General features: G+C 44.0%; 1 protein-coding gene across 2 annotated transcripts in view; it reads left to right on the forward strand.

The window, feature by feature from the left end:
- The first annotated feature begins 3,076 nt into the window (after positions 1–3,076).
- The window catches only part of LOC109471896 (serine/arginine repetitive matrix protein 2-like), a 27,744-nt gene continuing 20,974 nt past the window's right edge, over positions 3,077–9,846 (forward strand). For both annotated transcript variants that reach the window (XM_019771337.1, XM_019771338.1), the window contains exon 1: positions 3,077–3,216. The gene's annotated coding sequence lies outside the window, so the exon portion shown is untranslated. The remainder of the gene's footprint in view (positions 3,217–9,846) is intronic.

The following is a 9,846-nucleotide window of genomic DNA, read 5'->3' on the forward strand; positions in this document are numbered from 1 at the left end:
ATATACAGGTTATGGTAGTTACTAACTCTGATGTCAAGCACCTTGCAGACCCAAACCCCTCACTCTGAACATGAGGTGTTTTTACTATCATAAAAGTTCATCTGTGTTGGTAGTTACATGTTTAAAGTTAAAACTTGAGATGCAACACAATAAATTTCTCTCACCAAGAGCTTTTGACCAGTACACTCTGGTCTTCCTCAGTAGACTGACCCAGTGAGGCTTGTCATGTGGCTTCTTTGAAGTGTGACGTCAACACTGGGTCAAAGGTATCTGGTAGACTATGGCGGCCCCCGTCACGGCAGAGTGAAGGTTGAAGGTGTTTTTGTTTTTCTGACAGGAATCATGGCCACAAATTTGCAAATTTCTTACAACAAACAAAAGTACAAAACTCAGGGTTGAAAAGAAACAAGTGCCTTGCGATTTTTCCGCAGAAAAGCTAACAATTTCAAGCACAACTTTTCTTAATTTCTGTGGTTCTAGTTTTTATGAAACAAAAGCCATTTGCTTTGCCTACAATCCACTTAATTGTACGTGTAAGAAACAGGAATCGGTATACTTAACTGCTTTTTTTCACTTGTTACAAAATGTATATCTTCACAATCATGTTGTGGAAAAAAGCCATGTTTATTTATCCTAACGAACACTTAATTATCTCACAGAAATAACGACTAATTAATTAATTATGTGATGTAAAATTTGCCGTGAACTTATGTCACATTGACGCAATGTGTATATATATATATATAAACCAAATAGTTTTAACAATGTTTTTCCCAACTTCAAAATTGTATCATAGCATTATTACGTGACATATTTTCAAGTTTGTTGGTTAACATATAGGTTAAGAAGAACACTGGAACTTCACTGATATTTTAGAGTTGTTATGTTAAAAGTTGTTGCTTTTTGACTCCAACAGTGTTTCAATACATCACATTTTGCTGTTGCAGTTGGTATGGGCTGATATGTTTGTATTTTCAATAAATTTTATATTAATATCAATCTGTTGTGTGTTTTTGTGTCATTTTCGCTGCTTTTAGATTGTCTAGTTTGTTTGGGAAACAGTTTTGTGAGTAGAAACTGCGATGATGCAAATTATCTGGGTCGTAACCCTGGTTTTTGCTGAGCCAAACAGAATAACTGACGAGTGAAGTACATTGTAGAAACTTTATGAAAACATTACAACACAACTCATAACTTAGATAGAGGTGGTCTGTATCTGCAATAAAAGAAAGTTAAGACTGAAAACCAAACAAAATCAAGCAAAGAAGATTAATAGATGATAACAGACAAGCATAGGAGCAAAACATTACAAGTAAAGTACAGTGTAATATACATGCATCAGCATCCAATACTATGGCAACAGACCAAGGAGTTACAGCACATATGTATAAATCTGCAGTTCCAAATATTCTGACTTAATATAGCTGCAAGATAAGATCTCCATCCCAACAGTGGCCTCCCTAGGTGTAGTACCCTTGACCGCCGCAATGTGGCGTGCTTGAACAGTGTGTTAGCATATTCTCCAAGCAGATATGGGTTCACCGCTACGTCTGGTGGGGATCACTGGTAACCCTGTATCTGCTGTAATTTTAGCTCATTCTCTGTTGAAATTAGTTCCTTCTCTGTTGACTTTAGTTCCTTCGTTGAGCACAAATTTTGTCGTTTTCGTCCTTCGTATGATCGTTACTCTCCAAGCAGATACTAGGGTGCCAAAAGACAGTGTCAAATTAGCCAGGCAGTATCCATTCGCCCTCTAGGATCTGCTGAAGATTACTAGTCCTGAGTAGTAGATTGTAACTTGTCAGCGTTTATGTTAGCAACATCGCATCCTTCCGTGACTCACAGATATCTGTATGCTATGGGATAGGTTAGGTTCAACTTGCTACGTTCAAAAATGACTAGACATTTTAAAAGCCAATTTGACTGCCATGAATGGGTGCCTTTGACAACACCTCAGGAGAATCGGGAGCGTGTGAATTCTGTCTACCCTACATCTGCTTTGAGGTAACCGACACACTGCTCAAGCACGTCATCTAGCGGCGGATATTGGTGTTGCAGTAACCGCACAGCTCATTAACTTCACTGATCTTCCGATAATCCTGTCTACCCCACATCTGCTTGGAGCAAGTAACTCGACACACTGTTGGACTGCGCCACCTAGCGGCGAGTGTTGGTGCTGCAGTAACCGCCCGTCACGCATTCTTCATAGGTCATTAACTTCACTCTGATCTTTTCATAATCCTGTCTACCCTACATCTGCTTGGAGGTAGCCTGATGCACTGTTGGACTGCGTCACCTAGCGGCGGGTGTTGGTGCTGCAGTAACCGCCCGTCACGCATTCTTTACAGGTCATGAACTTCACTCTGATCTTTTCATAATCCTGTCTACCCTACATCTGCTTGGAGGTAGCCTGATGCACTGTTGGACTGCGTCACCTAGCGGCGGGTGTTGGTGCTGCAGTAACCGCCCGTCACGCATTCTTCACAGGTCATTAACTTCACTCTGATCTCCTGATAATCCTACACTTCCGGTTACAGGTAGAGTTTCCGGTCGCGGACTGTACATTATTGCACTGAACAGGAGGAAACTATAGCCACATGTAAACTGTACAATCGTACCCTTCATGATGTCTTGATTGACAAATGTAAAAGTTGGGACCATTTTTAAATCCTATCTTTGTGCATGTAGACCCAACGGTATTCTATCCATTTCTTTCTTGTTGGATAGTTCATATAGTAATATACGACACCAACTGTGTGATTTATAACCAACGCATTTCCTCCCATCCCCTTGCATACATAACGGACCGTCCCCCAGGTGAGCGCGCGCTGTGACATCACCAGACCGTCCCTGTCATGCAAAAATATAGTCTATCCATCTCTTTTGACGATTAGGGTATTTCATACACGGTACCCACTCTGTTACATTTCCTCCCATCCCCCGCCATACATAACGAACCGCCCCCCAGGTAAGCGCGCGCTATGACGTCACCAGACCGTCCCTGTCATGCAAAAATGCGTGACGTCACAGCAGGGCACGGCAGGGCGGGGCCTCTGGTGCGCCTGCGCCGGAGGGCAGTCGGGCTTCAGTCGAAAGCTAAACACTCGGGAAGACGGACGTACTTTTCTTCACGGAGACTTAAAACTACTTCTTACTTCTTAAGGCGTGGGATCTCACCTGAAGGAGACAGGTGTGACTTCAAGACACTCCGCACAGGTATGTACTTACCTTTGTTTGTGATACACAGGTGACACGAGTTGTTGTGAGTTGTGGATTGTTTTGTTTACTTTTGGCCTGCTGTCAACAAGCAAGTTTCCGTTTTACATATAAGATAGTCTCTACCAGACTAACTACGCTGGCTACATACACATATAGGAGAATATTTGCCAGTGGAGTTTGGCCGCCTTGTAGGTTTGACTGGCCGCGCAGTTCGGAGGGAAAGAAACTACCTCCCCGCGGCCGGACTCCTTTGGCCCATTTTACACTCTTTTTTTGCCGAATTCTACGATCCGTATTCCCGTAGAAAGGCCTGGTGGAGGCTAGGTTATAGTAGCTTCTAGTCAGATCGCGATCCACTGCTAATATTTGTGTTTACTTTAGAAGAAAAAAACTGTTGTTCTAATCTTAACAAATTCGGAATTTAGAGATTGAAATTTACTGACGTGGAAAATTCCGGAGCCTTGAGGCACCTGGATCCACCTAAGGAGTTTGGTTTAAGATATTTGTCTTGGAGAGTCTTGCAGCGTCTTGGGGTCGGATGCCACATGATTGAAACGTCTTGAGCGTCTTGGAGACACGTTTTTAAGTAAAACCTTCGCCTTGAGACATTCTTGAAGGAAACTTAACCCACCAGACCGTCCGTGAATCGGTGTGAGCTACCTCCGGGCATGCCGACATGTTTTGGGTCGTCTGGCGATTTTTCCGAACTTTTATAAACTTCAAAACAAACATCAGACGATCTGAAGTTACGGGTAAGCAGGGCTTAACATACCTACATGCTTCCCTGACAGACACGTAGCAAGACTAGCCTCCACAGCATGCCAAAAACTGGGGGTTTTGGGGGTCTTTGGGGTCTTCAGGATCTTTTAGGTGCTATTTTCTGATTGCATATCGACAACATAGCCGGCCTGGTTGAATTACCCACGTTTTTTTAGAACTGGGCTAATCAGAAAACAGCCGAAGACCACCAAACCCCCAGTTCTATAAGCCTGCTACGGAGACTACATGTAGCAAGACAGTTGCCATGTGATGTGTCAGTTTGAGTTGCTACACGGTGTGTCCGTGTGTGTGTGTGGCAGGGTTGTAGCAGACAGTATGTTTATTTGTAATAGCTCAGGTCTGGCAGACACAGGTGAACACACCAGGGTTTCCGCTGTCGCGAACTGTCCTGCTGTTTTGTAGCTTTTGAAAGTCTATAGCCTCTTCCAGGCTTCGGAAGTGGCTGGACAGAGTAGAAATTGGCCAGATAGACAGGTATTAAACATTCCAGGGATTTCATATAATAGTCTGCTATAGTTTGTCTCTCTGTTTAGCCAATTTTTAGTCTTTTCAGCCGCCTCTGAAGCCTGTTATAGAGGCTAGGGTTCCCCTGCTATGCTGTTTTGTCGCGTTTGAAAATCGTTAGCCTCTACCAGGCTTCGGAAGTGGCTGGAAAGAGTAGAAATTGGCCTGATAGTCAGATAACATTCCAGGGGAGTGAGCCTGCTAAATGAGTACAGTTTGCCTCTCTGTTTGGCCGATTTCTAGTCTTTCCAGCCACCTCTGAAGCCTGTTAGACTTTAGAGGCTGTGGTTCGCCTGTCCTGCTGTTTCGCTTGTTTATTTTGCTGTTTTGTTGGTTTAGGAAACCACAGGAAGGGGGAGGGCAGGGTTCTAAACGGATCTTTCTAAATGAGTCCCTCCGTGTCAGTATTTCGCCTGGGGCGAGTCGCAGACCACAATTTTCCTAATAATCACCCGGCTGTAACAAAAACCTGTCGGACACTCGAGTAACGAGGAACACATGCACAGTCCTGCCGTCTGATGATAGCCTCTACCAGGCTTCGAGAGGCATTTGGAAGAGTAGAAAATAGCCTCTACCAGGCTTCGGGAGGCTGCTGTTGTTAGCCTCTACCAGGCTTTGGGAGAAGGCTGTTGTTGTTAGCCTCTACCAGGCTTCGGGAAGCGGCTGTTGTTAGCCTCTACCAGGCTTTGGGAGAAGGCTGTTGTTGTTAGCCTCTACCAGGCTTCGGGAAGCGGCTGTTGTTAGCCTCTACCAGGCTTCGGGAGGCTGTTGTTGTTAGCCTCTACCAGGCTTCGGAAGGCGGGTGTCGTTAGCCGCTACCAGGCTTCGGGAGGCGGGTGTCGTTAGCCGCTACCAGGCTTCGGGAGGCGGGTGTCGTTAGCCGCTACCAGGCTTCGGGAGGCGGGTGTCGTTAGCCGCTACCAGGCTTCGGGAGGCGGCTGGAAAAGTAGAAATTATCCTCTAACAGGATTCGGGAGGCGGCTGGAAAGAGTAGAAACTAGCCACAAATAGAGAGAACATGACGGCGGAGTTTGTCCGCTAGAGACTACATTTTGCCGCACCCGTGGGTCGCTAAATGTACCCTCTCTGGTCGGCTAACTCCCTGGTATACTTGTACTATTGCCTTTATTTCGGCCAATTTCTACAATTTTAGTGATCCGCGGTGGCTGTAGAGGCTAGTCCGTTATCTCTGGTTGTGGACAGGATGTTTAACTTGAGATCGGCCAGACGCCAGACCAGTGTGACGTGTGAACTGATATGTAGGTGTGACGACCCTTTCTTGTTTTTCTTTCTCAGGGATTTCGGGACGTGGTTTTTACGGTAATGACAGTAATTATAGTCATTACGGCAATCTACCGTGAAATGTGTAAAGGCAGAAGTCAGAATCACGGGACCAAAACAGACGTAAACATTGGGCAACTGGACATTTTCGGAGCAACTAAAATATCTCAAATTATTCACCCTGGTTGAGATTATGTATATCTACTGTCAAATTAGCCATTTCAGGAGCCTGGCAGCCACCAAGATTAGCAAAACTCACTCACAAAGCTGAAAACAAAAACAAAACGACTTATGTACATATGTACACATTGCACTTCCGTTTTAAGGTGGACGCCTTTGAATTTGATAGACTTTTAAGTCAAATATGATACTAGTACTTGCATCGCGCGACCTATAAAACTAAACTAAACGCCCCGACTATGTCAGAAAGATTTTTAAGGTTACTTTTCTTCGTTAGCCTCGTAGCAGGCCCTTTCTTGGAAAGCATTTAGCAATTTATTAATTTATTTCAGCAAGGTACTCCAGGTCTCCAGTACTAAACGGCTACTGTTGTTGTCTTTTGTTTGCCCCAGTTTTAATACTAAAATCATCGGAACAGCAGACTGTTCATTCAAATCTTCCCCTCCCAACATCTGCTTGGAGTTTAAACCTGAATGTTTGGTTGCCTGATCACCAGACAGTGTCACTCTCCGGCTTTGGCCAATTTTTGGCGTGTTTTAGGCTTTTTAACAGGCTTTCTTTTTACACTCGTATCCTTACTTTTGTAACATTTTTGTTCGGTCGGCACACAATAAAAGACACCAGTACAAGAAAGAAAGCCCGAAAAAAAGCCTAAAAACACGCCAAAAATAAGTCCAAACCTGAATGTTTGGTTGCCTGATCACCAGACAGTGCAGTCGGGGACACGACGTGACAGAATGTAACCTGGAGGGACCGGCTTTTATGCCTGGCACAAAACCACCACACAACCTAGCCTCTACCAGGCTTCGGGAGGCGGCTGCAAAGAGTACATATTGGCCAGCCGCCTCCCGAGGCCTGGTAGAGGCTATGATCACCAGACAGTGCAGTTTGGGACTCGACGTGACAAAGTGTAGTATTATCTCTGGCACGGTCGGTTAACTACTGCACCAGGCCCACCAGTAGCCTCTACCAGGCTTCGGGAGGACTGTAGCCTCTACCAGGCTTCGGGAGGCGGCTGCAAAGAGTAGATATTGGAAGCCTGGTAGAGGCTATGATCACCAGACAGTACAGTTTGGGACCCGACGTGACAGAATGTAGCCTGGAGGGACAGGCTATTATACCTGGCACGGACGGTTAACTACTGCATAACCTCCAACACTACTCAGTAGTGGTTCGCAGTAACTGCCAAGCCTAACATTAGCCAAGAAAAAACAGATCAATGTAAGCAAACAGGGGAAATAATTTAGAGTTTGGCCAACTCATGGTTTTATTTGCCAGCGCTACGTGAACTGCTACCCTTAAGTTAACTCTCCTGGCCGACACTATCAATCATTCAATGACCCCTTAAGGTACATTGTAGAATAGAAAGGTGTCTGGGCCATCATCTATACTGTATGACATGGTAGTCTTTTAGGCCTATTTTAATAAGTTTTTGGTATAATTTTACCGCTAAATTGAACGGCAAAGTCGTAGTTTTTGACGCCTTAGTTAGTTGTGGGCATTGTTTGGAAGGCAGGCCTGGCGGAGGCTACTAAAATTATGTTTGCCGAATTCTACCATCCATGACCCTTGTGAAGGCCTTGTGGAGGCTAATAATCCATGACCCTCGGAAGGCCGGGTGGTGGTTAATGAAATAATGACCGGTCCCTAATGTGCGTTCTGCGTGCCGAGAATCCGCCCAGTCGGGATGACCTTGTGGGAGAATTATCCTGGAGACAGCTCGGCAAGGTCAAACTAGTTGTAATGAATTCTCCTGTGAGGAATTCGCTGCCAAACAAAAATACTCAAGTTTCGTCTCTAGAACAGGATCCAAACAAACGCTTGAAGCTCTCAGCGACGTGGCTGTCCGTGGCACAGTTTTCATCGATATCATTCGAACTCTTGTAAGTTTTTACTGTTTACCAGTTTTTGTGAATATTTGTTCTCTTGCATTTTAAAACCATGTCCAAAGATTTAAGTGGACTGTAGAATTACTTTAACCCTCATTCAGGCATGTTACACTCCTGAATTTCGCGATTGATGCAATGTTCAAACAAAGCAGCGATACTCTATGTTAAGAATGTCAACAAAACAGTCTGGAAAATGAGAACGTTTGAACATGATTCTTTCGTGATTGCGTTTTAATTTTTGTTCCATTTTTGTTGGAGCCTTGGTTTGCGCTTATGGAGCCTGTCTTTGGAAGTTATAGACAAAATACTTCTGTGTCGGGAGGAAGAAAATATTTTCACAACAATTATCGGCGCCGCGGGTTCCAAAAACTTCAAGACAACAAAAACGGCGAACAGAAACAGCGGGTCTGTCTGGTGTCAGGGTTCCAGACCTGAGCTCAGTGTGAAAACATCTGATCAAGGTCTTTTTCGTTCAAGGATTTTTAAAGAGGCCACATTTACCATTCAGAATATCCGAGTCAAACCCGAAATGCTCATATTTTGTCACCAACAAAAAACCATGAAGAGATTGTCTTCCATAGTAGTGAATGTGGTGATAGTTTTACAATTGTAAATTTATGAAAGATTAAAAATTCATTGCTTGAGATGTTATTTATATTATACCAGCCTGGTATGTTGACTTTGCTGCTTAAATGTCTGTTTCTCCCACATACCCGCATTTTCCTGCAAAATTACGAGAACCAAGAAATGAAATTGTTGTGGCCCGAAGCAACGGAAGGTCAGTGTACTTAGCCGTGTCCTTCCTGTATGGATATTCAGCGGAAATCCCCCCCCCCCGCAAAGATAATGGTTTGCTCTAAAGCTTAGGTCACATTTCCAAACCGGGGGCCCGGCCGGGCTACTTCGATTAACGAAAAATCAACAATTTATATCAATAATATATCCAAATAGTTCCCATTTTTATTTTCTAAAACATTGTTCTGCTTTGTTGTCTTTTATATCATACTTTTCGTTCCACAAGCTACCCGGCTGGGCCCCGGTTTGGAAATGTGACCTCAGCCACATAACAAGTCTGGGTCAGTCTATTGAAGAAGACCAGTCGAAAGCTCTAGTTGAAACAACGTTTTTGTGTTGGATCTTAAGTTTTATCTTTAAACCGTGTCCTTCAGTATATTCAGCGGAAACTTGACCCCCCCCCCGCGATGATAATGGTTTCGCCCTGAATGACAGTTTTAACTTTTGACCCTGTCAAGAAAAAAGTTACGTCCGTCCTGGACAGGGGGTCATTAAGTCCCCGGATGTATAATTACGTCATCAATCCCCCGTTTCAGGGCCAGCCAGGCATGCGCAATCCGCGGTCAGATAATCACCGGTCATTAATCACCATAATCACCACTTGTCAGGTCGGGGTGTTATCGCTCCAGAGAACTGGAGAAAAGAAAAGGAAAAATTTTAGGAGAAAGCTAAAAGCAAATTCAATTCATCAACTAATCTTTTTTTTAGATATTTCGTGGCCTGTTTATAATGTTATCCGTTGGACTTGGACACTAAACAACTGCTTACTTATTTATCCATTTCATCACAACTACTTTGCGTCTGTAAAGTTTTAAAGTAATTGTCTTGTACGTGTATCGTCACTCACTTTGTCCTGTTCATTTCTCTAGTTTGTACTGCGAAGAACAGAACAACTAGACTGCATTGTATCATGTTAAGGGTGAAAGTCCAATCATCTTAGATACCGTTCCTGGTAAAAGTGAAAGTTAAGGAGCCAATCGAACGTGACAAGGTGCTAATAAGGACCGCAGACTGCTTCTCCGGTTTGTCAGAAGACAAGTGTTTAGTTTACCGCCTGTGACGGCTGTGTTGTCAGCTGTGCTACAGTCAGATTTGAACAGTTACTCAAGCAGCTGGATATGATTTTGGAAACGGTCAGACGTTTCAGCTAGTATCCACTAGCTTTCGTCAGTAGTGAGTCACTGACGAAAGATAGTGG

This window comes from Branchiostoma belcheri, unplaced genomic scaffold (genome assembly GCF_001625305.1).
Source record: "Branchiostoma belcheri isolate BF01 breed outbred unplaced genomic scaffold, Haploidv18h27 scaffold26, whole genome shotgun sequence".
Lineage (NCBI taxonomy): Eukaryota > Metazoa > Chordata > Leptocardii > Amphioxiformes > Branchiostomatidae > Branchiostoma > Branchiostoma belcheri.